The sequence below is a fragment of the Canis lupus genome, chromosome 22 (assembly GCF_003254725.2).
Source record: "Canis lupus dingo isolate Sandy chromosome 22, ASM325472v2, whole genome shotgun sequence".
In the NCBI taxonomy this organism is placed as follows: Eukaryota; Metazoa; Chordata; class Mammalia; order Carnivora; family Canidae; genus Canis; species Canis lupus.
In genome coordinates, this window is record NC_064264.1 from 11,648,996 (window position 1) to 11,671,319 (window position 22,324).

The window sequence follows — 22,324 nt, forward strand, 5'->3', positions numbered from 1 at the left end:
TTTTTCTCAGCCCTAGAACAGCTTCACTCTCCAAGTATAACTGGATTTGAAAGAATATACCTTCCCTTAAGTATTAAAAGTGACAAAAGTAGAACTAAAAAAAACAATTTATGATATGGATTATTATAAATTATTAATTCTTTCCTGACTTTCTCTACCTTTCCCTCATTAAGCTAACATTGAAAAATATCAAACCCAAAGAGACAGATAATATTCGGCACAAGGTATTACAATTCTTCTTCTTAACCATGGCTAAACCACATCTTAATATTTTAATTAGGAATTTCAAAAGGATGATTCCTAGAAATTATTCCTGGAGCCAGAAAACAGGACTGCAAGGAGCTCTGTTTCATCAAGGATGGAGTCTAAGAACCATAGGAATAAAAGCCAATGACAAGGGAGAAGGGGACCCAAGTGCACAATACAGGAGAAAGACAAGATATTATGATAAACGTGAAGCAGAAGATACAAATCTTAAAGGGTGCCTTTGGCCTTCCCCTATTTTTAGTGAAATTAGTTACAGATGCTATAGGGAAAGTGTCGAATTTTGCACCGATTCCCTACTTTATCAATTGTATGGATTTACACTCGCTTAGTAGCAGATCATATGTAATAGAAGTTGCATGCACCTAATTATTTTACTACTTTTTTCCTTCTTTACTATTATTGTACAGCAATTTAAATATGATTATGTGGATTTTATTATGCTTGTTACTAAATGAAACTAAAGGTGATGTTTGCAGCCTAGGGAAGTTCAGACAGCCCCAGGAAGTATTTTTAGATGCTGTAGGTGAATTCTTCAAGAAATAAGCAGATGGAGAGAATACTTCAAAAGGCAACTTTTCAGATAATAACATGACTCGATCTCAGTGCCAGCTTACTGAAGTAGGATCACAAGAGAAATGTTACTAAGGGGTCAGTAACAGGCCTTGGCTTTTTCTTCACTTGCAAAGTTACCAGTAAAGGACAGAATATTTGTTTTTAAACTTGCAAGATTTTCTTGCATTTCAGATAATGCATTGTCCATTAAGTTGGACACAGACACATAAGAAGGGCTTACTAATTCCTTATCAGTTCAGATGCTTTAAAATACACTGTGTTTGGAAAAGGAGTAACAGTGAAACTAAAATGGCAAGAACTGGGCGTCTCTTGTGAACCTGATTTGAAAGGGTGAAAGGGTCTATCGAAGTGGTTTAAATCTTCCTGCTTTTAAGGGTATGTACATTTTCTCACTACTCAGTTCTCCATGTTTGTTTCTCTTTGTAATGTTCATTGTCTAATATTTCTTTTCACATTATCCTTCCTGCTTATTCATGATGCAAAATGCCACAGCTTCACAAACACTGAAATCTAATACGAATAGTTTCGCTCTTCAAAATGCTGCACATTTGCAATTGTTGTATTTCCTTACCCTCTTGGGAAGGTTACTTTCACTTCAAGCTCTTAGTCCTTTTAACATCACTCTGAAACAGAAATTATTTTTTGCCATAACCCAAGAATTTATAGGGTGCACTGGGAATTGGTTTAAGGTTATCATGAGCCGTTTTACTTTAACCTTGCAAGAGGCTCAAAAACAACTTCTTAAGTATCAGCTAGATACAGTGCACACAAAATAGGGTAATTCAAATGCCACAAAGATGAGGTGCACTGTACAGTTTAAAATACTAAAATCTATTATGTTCTGAGATGATTTTTTAGGGAGCTAATGTTTTAATAATTTCTTCAGAGACAGAGATATTTCTAAACTGATAGTAAACTTCTCCATACCTGCCTAATCTATGCTTCAAGCCCAGGATGACATTATGGAATATGTTTCTTGACCATGTATCACTAAAGTCAATTTACTCTACTCAAAAATTAAGAATAATAGGGACACCTAGGTGGCTCAGCAGTTGAGCATCAGCTTTCAACTCAAGGCGTGATCCTGGGGTCCTGGGATCTAGTCCCACGTCGGGCTCCCTGCAAGGCTCCTGCTTCTCCCTCTGCCTATGTCTCTGCCTCTCTCTGTGTCTCTCAGGAATAAATAAATAAGTAATCTTTTTTAAAAAATTAATAATAATAAATGATTTATTTTTTATAGATGCCTGATAGTCTCCCATTCCCTCTATTTACATTACCTACAAATTACATGTAAAATGAAGCTGATGTTCTTTTTCATATAGAAATATGTAATAAATAGACTTTAATATTAAAATATATCCTATTGAATCATATTTTGATATTAAGTTGGCATTTTTATATTGGCAGAGAGACTCTAAAATCTCCAGTATTCCCTGTTTACATAAAACTTTAGAGAATTGATAATCACCACCTTTGTTTATTCCAGAAGTGATGATTCAGAGAAGTTTGCCAAATTCCTAGCAATTTACAAATCTTCTGTTACTCATTTGATACATGACAAAGATCCTGCATTGTTAAAATATATTCTTTCTTGAACACCCATGCTCATTGTAGTATTCTTCACAATAGTCGAAATGTGGAAGCAACCTAAATGTCCATTGATGGATGAATGGATAAAGGAATTGTTATATATATATGGAATATTATTCAGCCTTAGAAAAAAGGAAATCCTGTCACATAATACAACATGGACGAAACTTGAGGATATTACCCTAAGTAAAATAAGCTAATTATAAAAATCTATTTTTATTTTTAAATAAATTATTACTGTAATAGATCAAGGTAATCTGGCTCATTGACTCTATTTATATTCTATGAGAAATAAATTAATTGAACAATCAAATTTCAAAAGTATGACATAATATCAACATGTGACACCTTGGCCTAGAAATTGAGATTTTTGCCAAACTTACCCAAATGCCAACACATACATACACACACAACTTGTTTTTACCTGTTTATCCCCATCATCTGACTAGAAATCTTTTCCTAAGCACCATTATCTTTGATTCTTTTCAGCTAATCTGATTTTAATCACAAAAATTTTAAATGCAAGAAAATAACCTAAGTGTTTTTAATATTGTAAAATATAAAATAATAAATATTTAGCTGCATAATAAAAAAAGAAAAACTGGCCAATTTTGTACATATGAAATGATTATTTTAGCTTGTATTACTGAAGCAACAATAATGATAATATCAATAAAGCTGGTGATGTTTATTTTTAACTCCTTCCCAATTCCTCTTTACTCAATTTACCTATTTTTTGTGTAAAGCAAGTTGAAGGCTTTGTAAAAATTGTAGAATAATTTGTGTATTTGATGTAGAAAAGAAAAACTTCAAATAAAATCTATAATGTGTTTTAATTCAGAGACTAATTATGAAAAATGTGCATTTTTTATTAGATCTATTACCATGGCTAAGTTATAACTGTTATGATCCTTCCTACCTCTCAAGTTAAAAAGGGAATGATACTAAACTTAAAGGGCTTTTATGAAGTTTAAATGAGATCCTAGTTACATGTGTAACATGAAGTTTGTTTTTGTTTCTTTATTTCTTTTCCAAAAGTGAATATTAGATTTGATGATTTGAAACTTGGAGTATAGTTGCTTATATAAGATGCAGAATAAATATTTTATATTATAATAAATATTTATAATATAATAAATAGATACTTTTTATTTCAGATCTTCACAAAAGTAAAAGATCATGAAAAGATACCTATTATAATTATACAAACCACTATATAAAAACCACTGCTATGGAAAATCATTTCCAATTCATATATAGGACACTAGATATTTTTGTTTATGTATTATTTGTAGTTCTATTTAGATCACTGTCTATATGATGTGGTAGTAGATAAATACTTATAAATATTAATAAATCATTAATTCTATACATTTGCAAAAGCAGACTTCTTAATCAAATCTTAAGTTCAAATTCAATAATTATTTAACTCAAAAAAAAAGAAAAACAAAAAAAGACCTCAGACTCTGATTCTTAAGATACCCTTTTCCTCACACAGATTGATGCTAAATCCAGGGCTGTGAGTCAAGAGCAAGCTGTACATGAAATTGCAATTATGACCATGAATCAATTTACCAGGTCATTAAGCCTAATAATCACAGCTTCACTTTTTATTATTATTATAATATAATTATTAATATGATTCTTAAATAATGTTAAATATTATCATTAATAATTCCAGGTAACAACGCAATAGAATGTGAGTTGTGGTGTAGCCCTTTGCTGATTTGAAACAATTTGGAGAATGCTAAGGATTGTGAAATAGAAAGAACTTGAGTCACTGACCGCATTCATAAGCCACTAGATCCTTCCTAGAATGCCTCCTCCCAGAACTTCTCACATACATAAACACACATACACTTCCAGCATGCCATGCCAAACTGTACTTCCCCTTGGAATTCCATATTTCAAAATTATCTACCTCTACTTTAGTCACAATTTTTTAATGTATTCAAGCAGTATATCAGTAGTTATTGCCAAAGAAACAAACCCTATATTCAATGACTTGAAAGAATGAATCACTTATTCTCACTCATCTGCATATTTGCATGGGATTGGCTAATCCAGCCTGGCTAACCTGATGGCTCTCTTGATCTCACCTACACTTCTTTTGCTTTTGGGGAGTTGGCTGTCTTCAGCCAACTTGTTTCTGTTCTTCCCACAAAGATAGTAGAGGCTGCAAAAGAACAAGACGAATTGTGCAAGCGCATTTCAAATATCTCCTTGTAATAGGTCTATTAACATCCTGTTTGTGTTACAGAAAATCATAAGCTTAATCCATCATCAAAAAAAGTGAGAAAGTTTCATTTCCCAGGGTACTGAAGGGAAGAAAGTGAATATTTCTGAGCAATAATCTAATCCTTCTTTAGCATCTTCACATTAATATAAGAAGTGGTTAAATTTGTAATATGTATGTAATAAAGAGAGCATTAGACCTCCAGGTATTTCCAGTAGGATCTCTGCTCTGGCTTCCATACATCTAGGAGGAAAAATGGGGCCCTAAGCCATTCTGTGATCTTAGCCATAACTCCTTACCACTTGCTTGTACCTGGGTAACAGTCATCTGTTTAACTATCACAATCTGCTTGAGATCCCAAGGATTAACTTCATTTTGCCCTTTGTTGGAAGATTCCCCATAGGCCTTTTGCCTTTCCAAACATCTTGTGAGTAGAGTCACTGATTGCATTTGTTATAGATTTTAGTTACCTTTTCTTTTTTGCAATCATTTTTCAGTGAGGTTCACTTTCCCTCAATCACTGTAGGTTTTAGATTCTTACTAATTATAATTTTACTGAAAACTCTTTCTGCCATTATGCTTGGTGTTTGCAAAAAAAACACATAGATGCTTTTTTAACTAATGTGATCTCTCAGTAACTAGACCTCTATTTCGCTAACAACTTTCATAAATTCAATTCTATGAATCTGACTTTTTTTTTCATTTCCACTCTATCCCAGTTTCCTACCGGGCTCCAAACTGCTATTTTTTATTCCATCTAAACCTTTTCCCTTTTATGCTCCTCATTTCCTTCAGGTATTCATTTGCATCCTTAACTAGCTTCAATTCCTCAGTTCATAATTTAATCTGTGTTTTCAGCATCAATTCCCTCATCATGACTATGCTTCCTTTTATACTTATCCATTGTTAGAGCCAATTCTTTACCTACTCTTGAAGTTTTAACTGCTGCTGAAGAAAATCAAGTCCTGTTTAGTGGCTTTATTTTAATTTCGTGACTATTAACATCAAGTGGGCCCTTAGTGCTGCCAGGGGGACCTCCTACATTTCTCTAGGCATTCATTAGCCTGCTATTTCCCATCTTGTCCTAACCACCTCATAATTCCAACTAGTTTCTGCCCCATTCTCACCACTAGCTGATGATTTCACTTCTGAGAAAGAAGCAATCACAAATGGTATTTTTCTCACCATGCATATGAGCCGTATGTTCTGTGTTCCCATCTATGGTCAGGGATGAAAAGTCTGTAATCTTTCTGAAAAATTACTCCTCCACTTAAGTACTACACTCCACCCCTTTCTAAGATTACAATTCCATCCGTTTCTCCCTGTCTTCACTATCATTTCTCTCCTGGACTCCTTCAATCAATTCCATTAGCATACAATAATGCTATACATCCCCTTCAAAAATACAAAACAAACAAATAAAAATCTTTTGATCCACATATTGCTATAGCTACCGTCTTTTTACATAAACCTTGTAAAAGAGTTACCCACACTCATTGGTTGCAGTTCTTTTCTTTCTTAACCACTTCACTGAAGCTTTTCCCTTTACTGCTCTTCCAAAAATGTAAGTCTTTATCTCTGGTGATCTACACATTACTAAATCCAACAATCATGTCTTTGTCAGTGGTGTGCTGGTTGATATTAACAACGACTCTTAGTGGGAGAAAAATTCTCTAGTTCTGAGTCTGCTGATGCTCATGGTATAAATACTCCAACCAGGCCAATTTCAAGCTTCTAACATGAGGCTGATGAACACAGCATGAAGAAACATACAGGATTGGCTCTCATTTGCTAGTAGAGTAGGTTCCACTACCCAATGGGTTGATCTTAATGAATGTTACCTTACCTGCAATATTTCATGCAAAAAAAAATCACTCAAGACTTTTTGACTCAATACTACACACATTCCTGGAAAACTACTTTCTCCTCCTATTACTCTTATATTGTGGTTTACCTCTATACAGGGTCTTTTGTGGAACATGTTCATACCCTTGACCTCTAGATGTTGGAATTCTCCATTGCTATATATTGCTAACTGTTTTCTTTTTCTTTTCTTTTTAGTTTTTTTTTTTAAGATTTATTTTATTTATTCATGAAAGACACAGAGAGAGGCAGAGACACAGGGAAAAGGAAGCTCCTTGTGGGGAGCCTGATGCAGGACTCGATCCCAGGACCTCAGGATCATGACCTGAGCCAAAGGCAGACGCTCAACCACTGAGCCACCCAGGTGCCCCTCTTTTCTTTTTCATTTACAAACTAACTTGAAGATCTTCCTCCAGGCCTTGAAATTAAATAGCCCCAATATATCCAAATATCTTGTCCAGATTTATCTCAAATTATCTGAATTCATATTTTGAATTATGAACTCAATATATTCACTTGGATATTGAGAAATTAAACATGTCTACTATTAAACTCAAGGCATTCTTTTCCCAAACCTGCTCGAACCACAATATTTTCCATTCTTCCAGTTGCTCAGTCCAAATTTCTGAATGGCCTTCTTGACTCCTCTTTTATTCTCACATCTATATGTCAATCTTGAAATCTTTGTTTTCAAGCAATATTCAGAATTAGCTGCATCTCAGCATCTCTATTATAACCACTTTGCTCCACATCGTCATCATGTTTCATACACATTTCAATTTGTCTTCTAGTCTCCCTGCTTCCACCCTTTCCTATATATTCTAAAAACAGAAACAAAAACCAGCATTCTTTTGAATAATATGTCCTATTATACCACTGTTTCGTTCAATCTTTACAATGGTTTTGTAGCTCACTCAATGTTACATCTTTACATTGCCCTAGAAATTTCCATGTGGTCTGACCCTCCCGATCTTGATAAGCCTCATTTGCCATCACTCTCTTTTTTCACTTATGCAGCCTCAGTTAATCCGGTGCTGTGGTGCTCAAAGCATGCTCTCTTTCAAGTACCTGAAATGTTTTTCCCTATATATCCACATGGTTCATGCACTCGCTTCCTTAAGATGCTTGCTCAAGTGTCAAATTCTCAGTGACACATTCCCTGACCACAATTTAAAATTGTCACACATCCATCCCAAGCCACTTGTCATCTTTTAATATAGCAAAAACACAAACATGTACAACATACACACAAACAACATAGATGATAGATGGATGATAGATAGGATGGAGATATATATATATATATAATTTTTAATCTGAGCCTACTGGACTCTAAATCCTATGACATTAGGTACTTTTTATATTATTACTATTATTTTGTCTACTGATGTATCTCAAACATCTAGAAAAGCACCTGGACATAACATAAATAGGAACTATAAGAACTGTATTGAAAACATTTTAAAGAATAATTTAACAATGTTTCATGCACTATGATAAATGCTGTTGCTATGTCATCTTACATACCTCTCACCAATAAAGAAGGTAGGGTGCACTACTGAAATTTAATGTTAGTTCTGCCTTCCAATCCACAAGTGTGTAATAAAAATGTGGTCCTTGATCGTCCATGACTCTTTGTGTTAGCACATTCAGCAGTTCATACAAATGTGTCTTTATGTGTATGTGATTATGACTGTTTTCTTTTACTGTGTATTCTGCAAACATATCAACTAAATATTTTTATATTCTGCAAGCACAACAACTAAATATTTTTTATTCTGGACCTAATAAGCCAAACTATTAGGATTAGATTGTCATATGGTCTAATCAACTTTTATCAAATCAATATGCTTTTCCCCAAAACATCCCTCCATACAGGCAAGAATATTTTGGATTCAGTAACCCCATAGTTTAACATTTTAACACCAAGCATTGATTGGGATTCATAGGCTCATGTATCATAGAGAGGTTGTTATTTGCTTAAACTTACCATCTTCTAATTCAGAATTTCATCCCAATTATCCTTTACAGTAAAAATAAGAAAAAGACTTGCCCCAGTCCACCATACCATGATTTCTTTCCTTTTTTTTTTTTTTAAATTTTTTTTTAATTTTATTTATTTATGATAGTCACATAGAGAGAGAGAGAGAGGCAGAGACATAGGCAGAGGGAGAAGCAGGCTCCATGCACCGGGAGCCTGACGTGGGATTCGATCCGGGGTCTCCAGGATCGCGCCCTGGGCCAAAGGCAGGCGCCAAACCGCTGCGCCACCCAGGGATCCCCCATGATTTCTTTCTGAGAAGATTACAAATCTGGGGATCATTTTCATTTCCTTTTAATTGGTATTTATCTGTGAACTTGATCTCATTTTCATTAGCTTCTCTGAATGTATGTTGAGGAGGAATGTGCTGAGAGGAGATAATGTTCACGTTTATAAATCCCTACAGCTATATGGATATGGAAGACCTTATGATCTACCATTGCATAAAAGCTCTGGTTCCTTGAATGTAAGGTTAAACAAAGTTTAATGGGAAATATAGACTATTGTTGTTTTCATGGCTCAAAAGTTATGGTTTTTAATTATAATCATTTATGCTATGGAGAAAAATATGGTTTAATAAAAAAAAAAGGTTTTTGTTTTGTTTTGTTGTTTAATCATCAGGTTGTCCAGGAACCTATATTACCTCCTGAGAGCAAAATAGGTCCTTAGAGAAATGAATTGACTCTTTCAGTCTACTAAGATACAGCTTTGTAACACTGTTGAGCATTCTATTAGCAGGCCAGAGGAGGAAACTGATATATAAATACAGAGAAAGGAAATTAATATGGAAGAGAATATAGAGACAGAAGGAGGAAGTCTGAATGTAATTAGGGAAAATGTAAATGAGATATAGGACCAAGGGTTGTGATCTCAATAACATATTTCTGTCTAATTCTCTCCTTTTTTGAATCTATGTTTTTTCTACGCATAGCTTTTTTTTTAAAGATTTTATTTATTTATTCATGAGAGACACTGAGAGAGAGAGAGGCAGAGACACAGGCAGAGGGAGAAGCAGGCTCCACACAGGGAGCCTGATGCAGGACTCTATCCCAGGACCCCGGGATCAGCACCAGAGCCAAAGGCAGATGCTCAACCATGGAGCCACCCAGGTGCCCTTTCTACACCTAGCTTTTGACCATAATAGGATGGTACAAAATACATTTCTAAGAAACTGACATCAGTTAAACCCTATTCTGCAAAATCCAAGCTAAAAATAAGGACAATAACATATGGACTTCTATAACAAATGAGCTTGCGTGATTATTGTTTTATATTCTCTCACTGTGAATGAACAAAGAGCAGAGAAACATCCATGGGCAATGGTGTATAAACAGAGGTGATGCAGAGTAGACTAGATCATACAGATGCAGCTGGAAGAAAATGCAATAAATTAAGCATGAGTCCACAGATCATGGTATGCAACAGGGAACAGAGGAATGATTTATTGAAATGTTATGATTTGGCAAATGTTATTAAGCCACAAGTCAACGTTTTGTATAAGATTATCTTGAAAGTTAAGCTGGCTCTCACTTCCTCATGTACTATAAAAGAAATTCATTTTAATTAAATTTGGTTGATTCATTGACTCACTCTACACTCATTCATTCATTCATTCATTATTAATTAATTCAAAGTATATTCATTAAAAAACTACTATAAGCCAGATACTTTGCTAGATATGGGGAGACATGAATGGAAAAGCGGAATAGGTTCCTGCCCTAATGTAAAGACATAAATAAGATGATTTCAGATAGCCATAAAAGTTATGAAGAAATGAATTATGTGCTGAGATAGAGAGAAATGAGAAAGGTATGCCACTTTTTTTTTTAAGATTTTATTTATTTATTTATGAGAGACACACAGAGAGAGAGAGAGAGGCAGAGACAGCCAGAGAGAGGGAGAAACAGGATCCATGCAGGAAGCCTGACATGGGACTCGATCCCAGGTCTCCAGGATCACGACCTGGACTGAAGGCAACGCTAAAACACTGAGCCACCTGGGCTGCCCGAAAGTATGCCTCTTTAATTAAGACAGTCTGGAAAGCCATAAGTGCTGGACTTTTTTAACATCAGCTTGCTTATCCAGGACCTTTAATAAATGGTAATTGTGAATGTGCCAGAAAAACAAAAACAAAAGATAAACATGAGGAAAACGATTTAGGTCAATATTAATCTAAGTGTAACAATTTTTATGACACAGCACTTGCAGTTGGATAGAGAGTATTGGCCACCTGTACTCGAACTACTTGTGACAACTATGCAAAATTATTTAGAACCATAACTCAGAGACGTAAAATTACCTTGAATATGTTTCTTAACAGGTCTTTGTAGAGCCTAAGCTCCTCAGTTTTTAAATTGTATCATGTGTGTTAATTTCACTTGGAGCCCTCATTATAAAAGAAAATGTTGGTAATTTTATTGTTGCTTGGATTCTAACATGATCATAATACCATGTTTTTAAATCCTAGAAATCTCTCAAAGAGGAATTTTATAAGACGTATAATTTCTACAGTGTGAAGACATAAAAAGGTGACATTGGAAAATTATGCCAAAGAAGGGAAAAAAGAGGGAGGCATCTTCAGATTCACATGTTTAGGTTACAAAGGAAAATCAATTATGTAGAAGGGGAGAATTTTGAACCAAGTGTTGGTATAATTTGTAATGCTATGCAGGCCTTAGACTTAAAAAAGAAATAGTCAACCTATCATTGTTTCTAAGTCTTCTCAGCTTACTTTATTATTGTTGTTGTTATAAATGACTACCTTAACCTCCCCTTTCTTTTAATATCTAGGTTAAGAATCATTGCCCATATGTGTTCTTTAAAGTCATCCCACTTTTGTCTTGCTGTCCTTTTCATAGCTGTATTTCCCATTTGAATTCACATAAGTGTTATCTATTTGCTCTCTGATTTCTAAACTTACTCTTTGGATGACTTACTATATTTCTATAATAAAGCCCTGACTGTTTACTGTTGTTTGTGCCAAAAATTCTGTTAATGATGCTGATGGTGCTGATGACGTGTGTGTTAAATCTTTACCAAGAGAAGAAACAGGATGGATAGTACTTAGTGATTTAAGGTGTCTACTATTCAGATAAGTGATGAATTCCTGGCACTCATTTATTAGGATTTATTTGTTAGGACGAGTGAGCCCTTTATTGTCTTTCATAGAAGTTGAAAGAATGAGAGGAGGAACTGCTTATGGAAAGTTTGACTTGCTACAGATGGTTATTGGCTGAATTGGACAAGTTTTGGAGAAGAAGATACAGATAGAGATACAGGAATATGTTTTTCCTTCTTACAATGCTTTTACACATTTTTAAATTTAAAAAAAGATTGATTTGGAACATTTGGGTGCATTTTGAATAATGGCTATTGCTATGGATAGGGCAACAGATGGTCAGAATAGGATGAGGCATCTATGTGCCAGGGGAGGTGGTTTGTGGTAAGATCAATTTCTAGCTAAAAAGAAAGAAATGAATAAAAATGCACTTAAACTTGGAGATGAGTGGATTCTCCTGAATCTAATAGCCTATCTGCAATCTAATAGGCCAAATCCTAAATATTCGTTTTAAAAGTGAGAGATTCCCAAATAAAACGTTTTACGTAATGGAGATCTGGATACTTCTTTGGATTTTTCAAAACTACCCAGATACTTCAACAAATCTATATAGGTTGCTAGGTAATTTCACGTGTATTTTTCTTTTTATCTCTTCTTTCCTCATCTCTTCTTCCTGAGCGTAGTAATTCAGAACCAAAATGAATTAAATAAATCTCCTGGTATTGTCCAAGTTTTGACAGAGACACTGGCTTCTCTAGAGTTGGTTTTTGTTTTCTGTAGAAGGAGGAACATTTCTGCAAGGAAGATACTGAGGTTATTTTCATAGAAGGAATACAATTTAAATCAATATTGATAGTCTGTGTAGTGGCACTGGGTGCTTTAAATTCTACTTTCTGTACCCTGTCTTTGCAAGTCTACTTTTACTTTTAAGAAATGATTAGATCTAAGGCAGTCCTGTATCCATTTGGAGATAGATCTATATGTATCCTGAGGGCTGAACTGCGGTCTATAGAAATCATACCTTCAACCCAAGGTATGATGCCTTTTGTGACAGGTTCTTTGAAGTCTTTCTTCAATCTTTCTTTAAAGAGAAAAAAAATAGTTCAAACACACTTTTTTTTTTTTTTAAATTCAGAGTTAGGTTTAAAAGTTTACCTGATCATAAGATGGGGGGAAGGAGGAAAAATTATTTTTTCTTAATGACATTGGTTTCTCTTTGAAGTCCAGCTTCTAGACAAGTCACATCAATATCAAAGAATCCATAAGCAGATTCAGAAAAGCTCAGATTGGAAATATCAGGATAAGTCAGTTTTCTGTCTCTGAGCTTATAAAACTTTACAAAATCCTGAAGGTTTTTGGTATTTTAATTAACAATAGATGAATAATATTTTTATATTAACATCATTAAATAAATATTTTATAGATGAAAATACTTGGCTGAAAAACACAGATTACCACATAAATTAAAGCTTTTGATCCTTGGCTTCTCCTCTTCCTTTAGTAAAGCCTGCTGAAGTGAGTCAAACTCTTCTCCTTTTAAGAAACACGGAATCTAGATGCAGAAAACAGATTTAGGATTCTAATGCCAAATTGTTCTATCATATCTTACTACTAATCAGTTTATCTATATTTGAAAAATCCAAAACAAAAGTTCAACTTATTAAAATTCTAAAACCCCTTATTTAAGGTTTGTAGCAATTTTTTAGAAGGTATTATTACTAAGCCCATTAGGTAAGGGAAAACCTATGTGCATCATTGATTACAAAGAAAATGTCAAAGTCTTAGAGTTATTAACTGGAATTTGAACCAAAGATAGTTTAACTCCAATGCACATGCTATTTCCAGAATACAATGACTTTCTCAAGCATATTTAGTTTTCTTACCATGTGTAGTCTTCCAGTTTCCCCAACCTATCTTACTGACATTTTCTCCATGTTGATGTGATATAGCAAAAAACTTTAAAGTTGGATTAAAAATTAAAAGTTAGAGTATTGGCACGAAGTATTTCGAGAATGGTGAAATAAAGATGTGTGAATGTCTGTACCTCAATAAAAGCAATGACAACAGTGGTGAAACAGTCAAAATTAACATTTCCAAAACTCACTTATTTAACCAAAAGCTTGCAACAATTCTTGGACAATCAATCCAAGATAAATAGCTAAAGCAGGGTAAGAATTTAAGTGCTCTGGCATTAATGCTCTCCCTATTGCCATCTCCCCTGTTCCCAACAGGCTCTGTGGCAGCCTTATAACACCTGCAGCCTAGAAAACACAATAACTGTTAAAACCAGCAGACAGAATGTTTTTGGAGTTCCCCCAAAAGCCTAATCCCCTGAAATATCTCACTATTTAATCTGTCTGGCAGTTCCCTGGAAAAGCCCCCATTCACAGGGTTTTGCTTGGAGATGACTCAGAGGTCAGTAAATGAAGAAAACCCTTATCCCCAGGGCATATATGAGTGGAAATTGCCTAACATTGCAGTGTGTATATGATGCAGCACTACTAGAAGGGACAAACTTTTAACCATTCTATAGTCAAAATCGTAAAAGGAAAACCTTGAAAATGAAATGTCCATAGAAGGCTTTGAAAGATATATAAGGCCATACACATATGCAGAGCTGTGCATATTCTCAGGAAAGACTGGAGAACGCCAGAACTGCTTACCACTGACTGATTTTAAGGATGCGTGCAAGCAGAAAGTCACAACTAAGACAGAGATGTAAACTGCCTGCCTGAGCCTTGAACACATGGGGCCCTTCATCAAACAGTGGGAGATTTACTAGGTCCAGGAACCTAAAGGAAGATCTGCCCAATCATTAGTGGACAAGTAGGCTAACTGGACAGGGACTTCAGAGGCCACTCTCAAACAAGAATAAACTTTATAGAATTAGTCTAGGAAAGACAATAAACAAAATAAAACAACATATGGGAAAAAACAGCTAACCTCAGCTAGGGTAAAATGTGATTCTCAGAATTGCCAGATTTTTATTGTTTAAAATGTCCAGTTTTTACAGAAAAATATTTATGAAAACTTAAAAGAAATATCAAAGTATGTTCCATACACAGGGAAAAAAAAGTGCAGTCATTAGAAACTGACACTGAGGAAACTCAGATGTTGGGCTTGCTAGACAAATACTTTAAACAGCTGCTATAAATGTGTTCAAAGAATTAAAGGAAACCTTACCTAAATAATTAAATTAAGTAGAAAACTATGTCATGCCAAATAGAGAATATCTATAGATAGATAAAAGTCATATGAAAAATAGATATTCTGGAGTTGAAAAGTAGACTTGAACAGACAGAAAAAAGAATACTTGAAGATAGTTAATTTATGTTATTCAGTCTCAGAAACTGCATAATAAAAGCATAAGAATCTGCATAAGAGAAACATAAGAGAAAAAGGGGAAACATGAACATTTCTCAAAAAAAGCGAATTATGATTAAATGTATGTACATCATCAAGAGAGTTTCAGAAGGAAAAGGGAGAGAGGAAAGAGTGGAGACAATGTTTAAAGAAAGAGTGGCCTAAACTTCCTAAATTTAATGGAAAGCATTAATCTACACATCCAGGAAGCTCAACAAACTCCAAATAGAAGAACTCAAAGAGATCCATAACTAGCCACATCATAAACTCTCAATAGCCAAAAACAATGAGAGAATCTTAAAAGTAGCAAGTGATAAATAACTTATCAAAAGGGATCTCCAGCAAGAATATAAGCTGACTTATCATCAGAAAGCACAGATGCCAAAGGCGGTGAGATACCATATTCAAAGTGCTGAAATAAAAGGACTATCAAGCAAAACTTTTGTATAGAGCAAAACTATCTTTCAAAGAGGATGGCTAATTAAGACAATTACAAATAAACTTAAAAAAAAAAAAGCAAGAGAATGAATGTAAAAAAGACTAACAATGCAATCAGTAATGAAAAGAAAGCATGAACTGCTGCGCTAATATCAGGCAAAATAGACTTTAATATAAAAATTGTTACTAGAACTAAAGAAGGGTGGTTTATAATCATGAAAAGATCAATCTATCCTGAAAATGTAATAATGATAAGCACATATTCACCTTTCAGTACAAACCCTAAATTCATGAATCAAAACCTGACAATTGAAAAGAAAAATAGACAATTCAACAATAATTGTTGAATTCAATGCACTTCTCCCAATAATGCATAACATAACTAGACAAAAAGCTAAGGAAAGAGAAGACTTGAACAGCACTATCAACTAACTTGACAAAACAGGTGTGTAGAACACATCAGCCAACACCCGAATACACATTCATCTCAAGAGTACATGAAACATTCTCCAGAATAAACCATGTTAGGCAATACAAAATGCCTAAAGAATTATACAAAGATCAAAATTATACAAAATATGTTTTCTGACAAAAACATAATTAAATAGGAAATATATAAGAGAAAGAAATTCAGGAAACTTATAAATATGTAGATATTAAACAATACACTCCTCAATCAATTAGTTTTGCAGGAGCTAGTGGGAATAGGGAACGACTGCTAAGGGGCATGGAATTTCTTTTTTAGCAGATGAAAATATTCTAAAATTAGGTAATGATGATTGTACAACCATGAATATTCTAAAATATTCTATTCTATCAATATCTGAATATTCTAAAAACCATGAATTATATAAATCAAAAGCTTATGTTTATAGTTAAACTATATCTCAGTAAGCTAGATAGATCATAGAGAGCTAGAGAAAAAAATAGGTAGATGATAGATGATAGATAGATAGATAGATAGATGATAGACTGACATTTGTGAACTATGGAATTCTGAAACTCAACCTGTCTGAAATTCTTAGCTGTAAAGTGGAAACATGAATGCCTTCTATTAACTCAGAGACTTAAGTGTCATGATAGTTAAAAATCTATGCAAATATGCTTTGCAAATTGTGGCACCTTCTTACAAAAAATTTAAGCTATTATTATGTTTGACCAACCTACCATATAAATACTCTTGTATTCTCATTTGCATGCTTAAATTTCTTGTGGAATGAATTTGTTCATGTATCATTTATTTATCTTAGAAAAGCATAAACAAATTTCTTTGGACTTTCATGAAACTGAAAGTCATATATATGTGAAGCCTTTTTGAGTCGATATCTTGATTAAAAGATATTTATTGAGTTTCTGTCTCAGACAATATGTAAGAACTGTACTCCTTGGTGGTTATAAGTGAGTTCAAATACAAAATATTAGACATACATATATATCTTTATACATATGTTTATACATACCTATAAATACAGATAATAGATAAATGAGAAGCACAAAATTAGTACCAAGCCACTCAAAAAACTTATGTGAAAACTCTTATGAATATTTAAGAGGTTGTTTTGTGGGGGGGGGGGGATTACAGGCAGAGACACTTTATGACTTATTAAACTTTCTAATTTTCCATCCATTTGATTGACCTAACAATAAAAAGCTAAAACAAGTAAGTACTGATAATTATATTGAACATTGGAAAATCATAAACTCTATTGGTAAGTATATGGTTTTGTACAACTACTTTGAAAAAAATTTTTGCTTTATCTATTAAATTGTTTATCTATGCCCTATGATGTTGCAAGTCTCAAGAAATAGGATATACATTCTTTATATATCCTAGAGAAACTCTTCATAGCAAAATAAAATTACTTGTACAAAAGTTTTTATAGTGATATTATGTATAAGAACAAAATATTAATAAACCACCTACATGAGTTTCAAGGATTGGACTCAAATTGGTGGTGTGGGAAATAGGCATATTTGAGCACTCATAAGTCTCAGAATTTAAAAGGGGAAATTTGGAGGGATGGTGGTAGTGCAATAACAGGGTATATAAAGGTGCTGTAACAGGTATATATAACAGGGTATTTAACAGGGAATATAAGGTGTCTATAATGGGGATATATAAGATATATAACAGGGCAGCACCTTGGTGAGAGTTTTCAAAATATAATGTCTCCCAAGGCACAGCTGGATGTATGTGACTGATAGTAGTTATTCCTTCTGTCTTCAGACTCTGCTGTGTTGACAACCTTTAAGTCTCAAACTCTTATAAAGAAGTAGCGGACGCTTGAATGGTGATGGGCAAGTAGAATGTTGAATGTATGGAATTAGATTTCAGGATCAATCTCAACCAACGTTTGTGGATCTGCAATTGCTTTAGTCCTTAGTCCTGACAGTGCCCAAACCTCTATTTTTGTACTCCTCAACTTTCTTCCGTGGTTTCAGAGGGTCCCAATTACTTACTGCCTTTTTTTTTTTTTATGTCAAAGTTAATTCAGTTAGAACTGTTGAATTAGGCCTTATTTCAGTCAGGTTCATTTATTTCTAAATTCTACTCATCAGAAATATGGGCTCTTTTTTTATTCATTCAACTAATTTACTGTGATCCCAAAAGTATGATATTATCCTTAAAAATATAGGTTGAAATAATATAAATTTCTCCAATGCAGTGACTTGAAACTATTCTTCTTGATTTGGCTTGATCTTGACAATCATCTTTCAAAAGACATAGGGATCCCTGGGTGGCGCAGCGGTTTAGCGCCTGCCTTTGGCCCAGGGCGCGATCCTGGAGACCCGGGATCGAATCCCACGTCGGGCTCCTGGTGCATGGAGCCTGCTTGTGTCTCTGCCTCTCTCTCTCTCTCTCTCTCTCTCTCTCTCTCTCTTTCTCTCTGTGACTATCATAAAATAAATAAAAATTAAAAAAAAAAAAAGACATGTATCCCATAAAGGCCTGTGGACTTCTCAGGTGTGCTATTTATGATAATTATTCTGTAACTCTTTGTTAATTGTTTATCTGAATTATATTTAATACAGAGGCTCTGAATAATGTTCATGCTTTTGAGAAATACATAATTTACAGCATCTGAATGCAGGTCAGGATATGCCTTTGCAAATTCTTCACATTATTTCATAAAGATTAGTTTTTTAAAATGTGAAAATAAAAGTGATTGGACTATTTTTTTTACCAAAGAATATATAGAGATATATATTATATATATGTATAATTTATTTCCCTTAAATCAAATAAAGAGCTACTGAAGAACAGGCTTTGGATTTTTGTTTTGTCTGACTTCTTGAAGTCTTTTCTGTGAGTTTATTTCAAAATAATGCAATCTTCAACCTCATTTGTTGTTCCCACCTTGTCTCATAATATACCTAACTATATGAGTCGACTTTTCCCATAGCATGTCTGTATAAATGTGACATTCCTTAATCTCTTTGTCCCACAGTGAATTTTGGAGATTAAAGAAATAAATGGGATGCAGTTTAGAGATTATTTTATTGTGATTGTATGCACACCCTAGTACACTCTATGAAAGCAGAAGAGTGTATTTTTAAGCATTCTTTGAACTACCTGTCAAAGTTAATTTGTGTCAATTATACTGCTGTTGATATACACTTTCAAGGTGGAGAATCATACAGCATATTTTAGTTTTTCAGGACTTACTTTTTTTCAAGGAAAAGTATTTTTCTAGCTTATTTGTTTTTTAACTACTGAAAGTTGTCATACCTTGATCCACACACCATGTGAATATAAATGCAGATTTTAACGTATAATTACTTCCCAGTACCTTGTCTTTGTAGCCTCTTTGTGTCCTCAGGATATAGTGCTCAAAAGGTTGTTTTTTTTTCCTCAGCATAGCATCCCCAATTCTGAAAAGAGGCAGAATTTCTGAGAAGGAAGAGATATCACTCTCTACGAAAAACACTTGATAAGAACTCCTCGCATTCGAGGTTGGGAAAAGAAAAAGCATTATTTTTGGTCTGAAATATCACCCATTCACAACGTGTCAAAAGAGACCACTGCTGTCTGCATTAGTCAATTTTTTGGAGCCATCTGCCCTCACTGTGGGATATAGTATAGCCAGAATGAGCACTGCAGGTACCTGAGAAAATGCCAGAAGTGGTCTCAGTCAAGATAATTCATTGGCTAGTAGAGAGAGAATTCCCTGGCTTTAAGGAGATAGAGATTGAAAACTAAGAAAAAGTTGCCCTTTAAAAGAGTGTAGTGTATCCCAGAGTTCCTGTACTTGTCTTTTGGCTCATAAGATTTGCAATTCTCTCTCTTCAAAGTGTCAATAAGGCCGTGGAAAGAATAAAACATACTATTTGGTGGAAAGAGCTAACTATCCTGCTGCAAATGAACACCCTATGTATCTCTGACTAAATTGACTACATAATAAAAGCAAAGCAAATGGTGAGGAAAAGCACATTATATCTCTTTCAGGCTTGTTGCCTGATTTTACTAACTACAATATGTTTCCTTTTAATCTTTTAGTATATGTATTTATTTTTAGAATACTCAAAGAAACATTTATGTCAACCAATTAAAAATATTATTAGCAGGGAAACCTCTATATATTGGTTTCTTGACAAGTAGATAGCCCCAACTACGTCCTACATTTTAGTTACAAAACACTCCTGAAAAGAAATGTATGTTAATATGTTTACGCAGTTGTCCCCCATAATTAATTATTCCAGGTTATTTAATAGCTTGGAGGGATATCTTGTTTCATTAATTTACATTAAATTAGTTTAACAAGTATATCATGTCAATCTGAGCCATATGCTTTATTACTATCTTGGTATTAGAGAAGTAGATAAACTATTTCTGAGCTCAGTGAAATATAGTACATTATATTAGGTATTAGAGGTATTAGATATCTGTTTGTTAAGTGATTTACTCCCTTCCTGATGCTTTTAGAGGTAAGAATTTTATTGCTTTGTTTTTGTTTTTGTTATTATTTACTTTGTCTCTGTAGTGCTTTGGGAACTAAAAGGAATGCATATAGAAAACATAAAACATTATTCTCTAGATCTTACCACTTTATTACTGCATTGAATGGTCTAAAATAATATACTAAAATATTATAGAAGTTTGAAGTTTGTAAAAAATAAATATAAATTAATATTTAATATTATATACTTGTACTATGGGTTATCATTTCTATATAAGAAAAGGGAGATCATTCCTAGCAAAGAAAATATAAGATGATTTTCTTGGTAAATGGGCAACTGCTCTGAACTTTCACTCTAACAAAATAGTGTACATTTAATGTTAAATATGTAGTTTGTCACAGTTTTTCTGTGATAAATTACTCAAGATGTTTTTAGCTACAGGGTTATATAAATCAATAGATATTTGACTTTTTTCAAATCTTTGTATAAATGTATTAAATCTAGATATATAAATATTCTATATTCTACATCATACATTATATAACATAGAGTCTGTGTGGGTGTTATGTATGTATCATCTATTGCTTGAAAACATACTTTGCAAAGGATCCTGATCATTTTATTTTTCTTAGTTGACAGATATTGGCTGGAAAATATGTCACGTAGAAAGGGGATTTCAATGTGCTTCACTACTGAAAATATTTTGCTGGATTTTGAACCAAGAATAAGCTAAGTCTGAATGATCTATTCAATTGTATCAAGCCCATCAATTTCAGAAAACTTGCTCTATTTCTATTGTTGGCAATTGCCAACACTAAACTCCTAAACTCACAAACTCACAAAAATTAAAGAGATAACCTTTCTCACACAATTCCTTTAATTAATATAACTGTAAAGATATTGGCCCCAAGGAATAAATGTTATTTCCTTACATACACTCTACCTGGGCCTAACAGAGGGTATGGTATCTCAATTTTGGTAATTAGGAAGTAATACCCACAATGTTGACATCATTCTTTCTTCTTTTTTCTTTTATCAAGTTTGATATGGAAAAAACATTTTTATCAAAACAATGGCAAAGATAATAGTTGGTTACAAGTGCCTAATGGGTTGAATAATGTTTTTCTAAATTCATGTCCTACTTAGAATCTCCAGTGTAACCTTATTTGGAAATAGGGTCTATGCAGATATAATGAAGATAAGGTTTCATGAGGGCCCAAAATCCAATGTCAGTGCTCTTATAAGAGAGAGAAAAGGACACACAGAAACAAAGAAGACTATGTGGAGGCGAAGATTATACAGTGATGAAGCTACAAACCAATGTACACCAAAGATTACTGAGGGGTCACCCAATGCAAGGGAGAGGCAAGGAAGTATTATCCCAGGAAGAATTTTTCCCCAGGGACTTTATAGGAACACAACCCTGACAATACCTGGATTTCAGACCTCTAGCCTCCAGAACTGTGAGAAAATAAATTTCTGTTGCCGTAAGCTACCAAATTGCAGTAATTTGGTATAACGGCTGGAGGAAACTAAGAGTGACCTATTTGGCATTGTGGGGGTTTTGATGTCCCATTATCTGAATCTAATCATCTTTTATGGTTGAACTATATAGTTTTATCTACTGCTCCACCTGTGTGCCCAGTCCTATTTCCATTAGTCTCTATAAGAACAGGGTTCCAGCAACCTCCTTGCTTTTACTGAGCTTTCCTATCTACAGGACCCATCTCCTTAACTATAATACATCCTAAGAAAAAAATGGAAAATACTAAACCCATCTTTTGATTTCACATTGCTTTCCAGCTAATATTTCTTCTTTCTGCTCCTTTTATATAAAATTGCATCTATATCCATTGTCTGTAGTTTTCTTCTTCCCATTTTCCCTTGAGTGACTTTAATAGTTAAAATAGGTAAGCTTGTCCACAACATTCTAGTAAAAAGATCCTTTGTCAGGGTAATTACCACATTGTCAAGCCCCCTGGTGAATTCTCAGTAC

At 33.9% G+C, this 22,324-nt stretch overlaps 1 long non-coding RNA gene across 8 annotated transcripts in view; it reads left to right on the top strand.

Moving 5' to 3' along the window:
• Positions 1-21,226, top strand: part of LOC112678744 (uncharacterized) — a 56,233-nt gene extending 35,007 nt beyond the window's left edge. For 4 of the 8 annotated variants that reach the window (XR_004808196.2, XR_004808193.2, XR_007405002.1 and 1 more), the window contains exons 6-7: positions 19,723-19,846; positions 20,961-21,223. This is a non-coding gene — a long non-coding RNA (uncharacterized LOC112678744). Of the gene's footprint in view, positions 1-19,722; positions 19,847-20,960 lie in introns of all 8 variants that reach the window. The other 4 variants (XR_007405001.1, XR_004808189.2, XR_004808191.2 and 1 more) reach the window with 4 other exon arrangements.
• Positions 21,227-22,324: the final 1,098 nt, after the last annotated feature.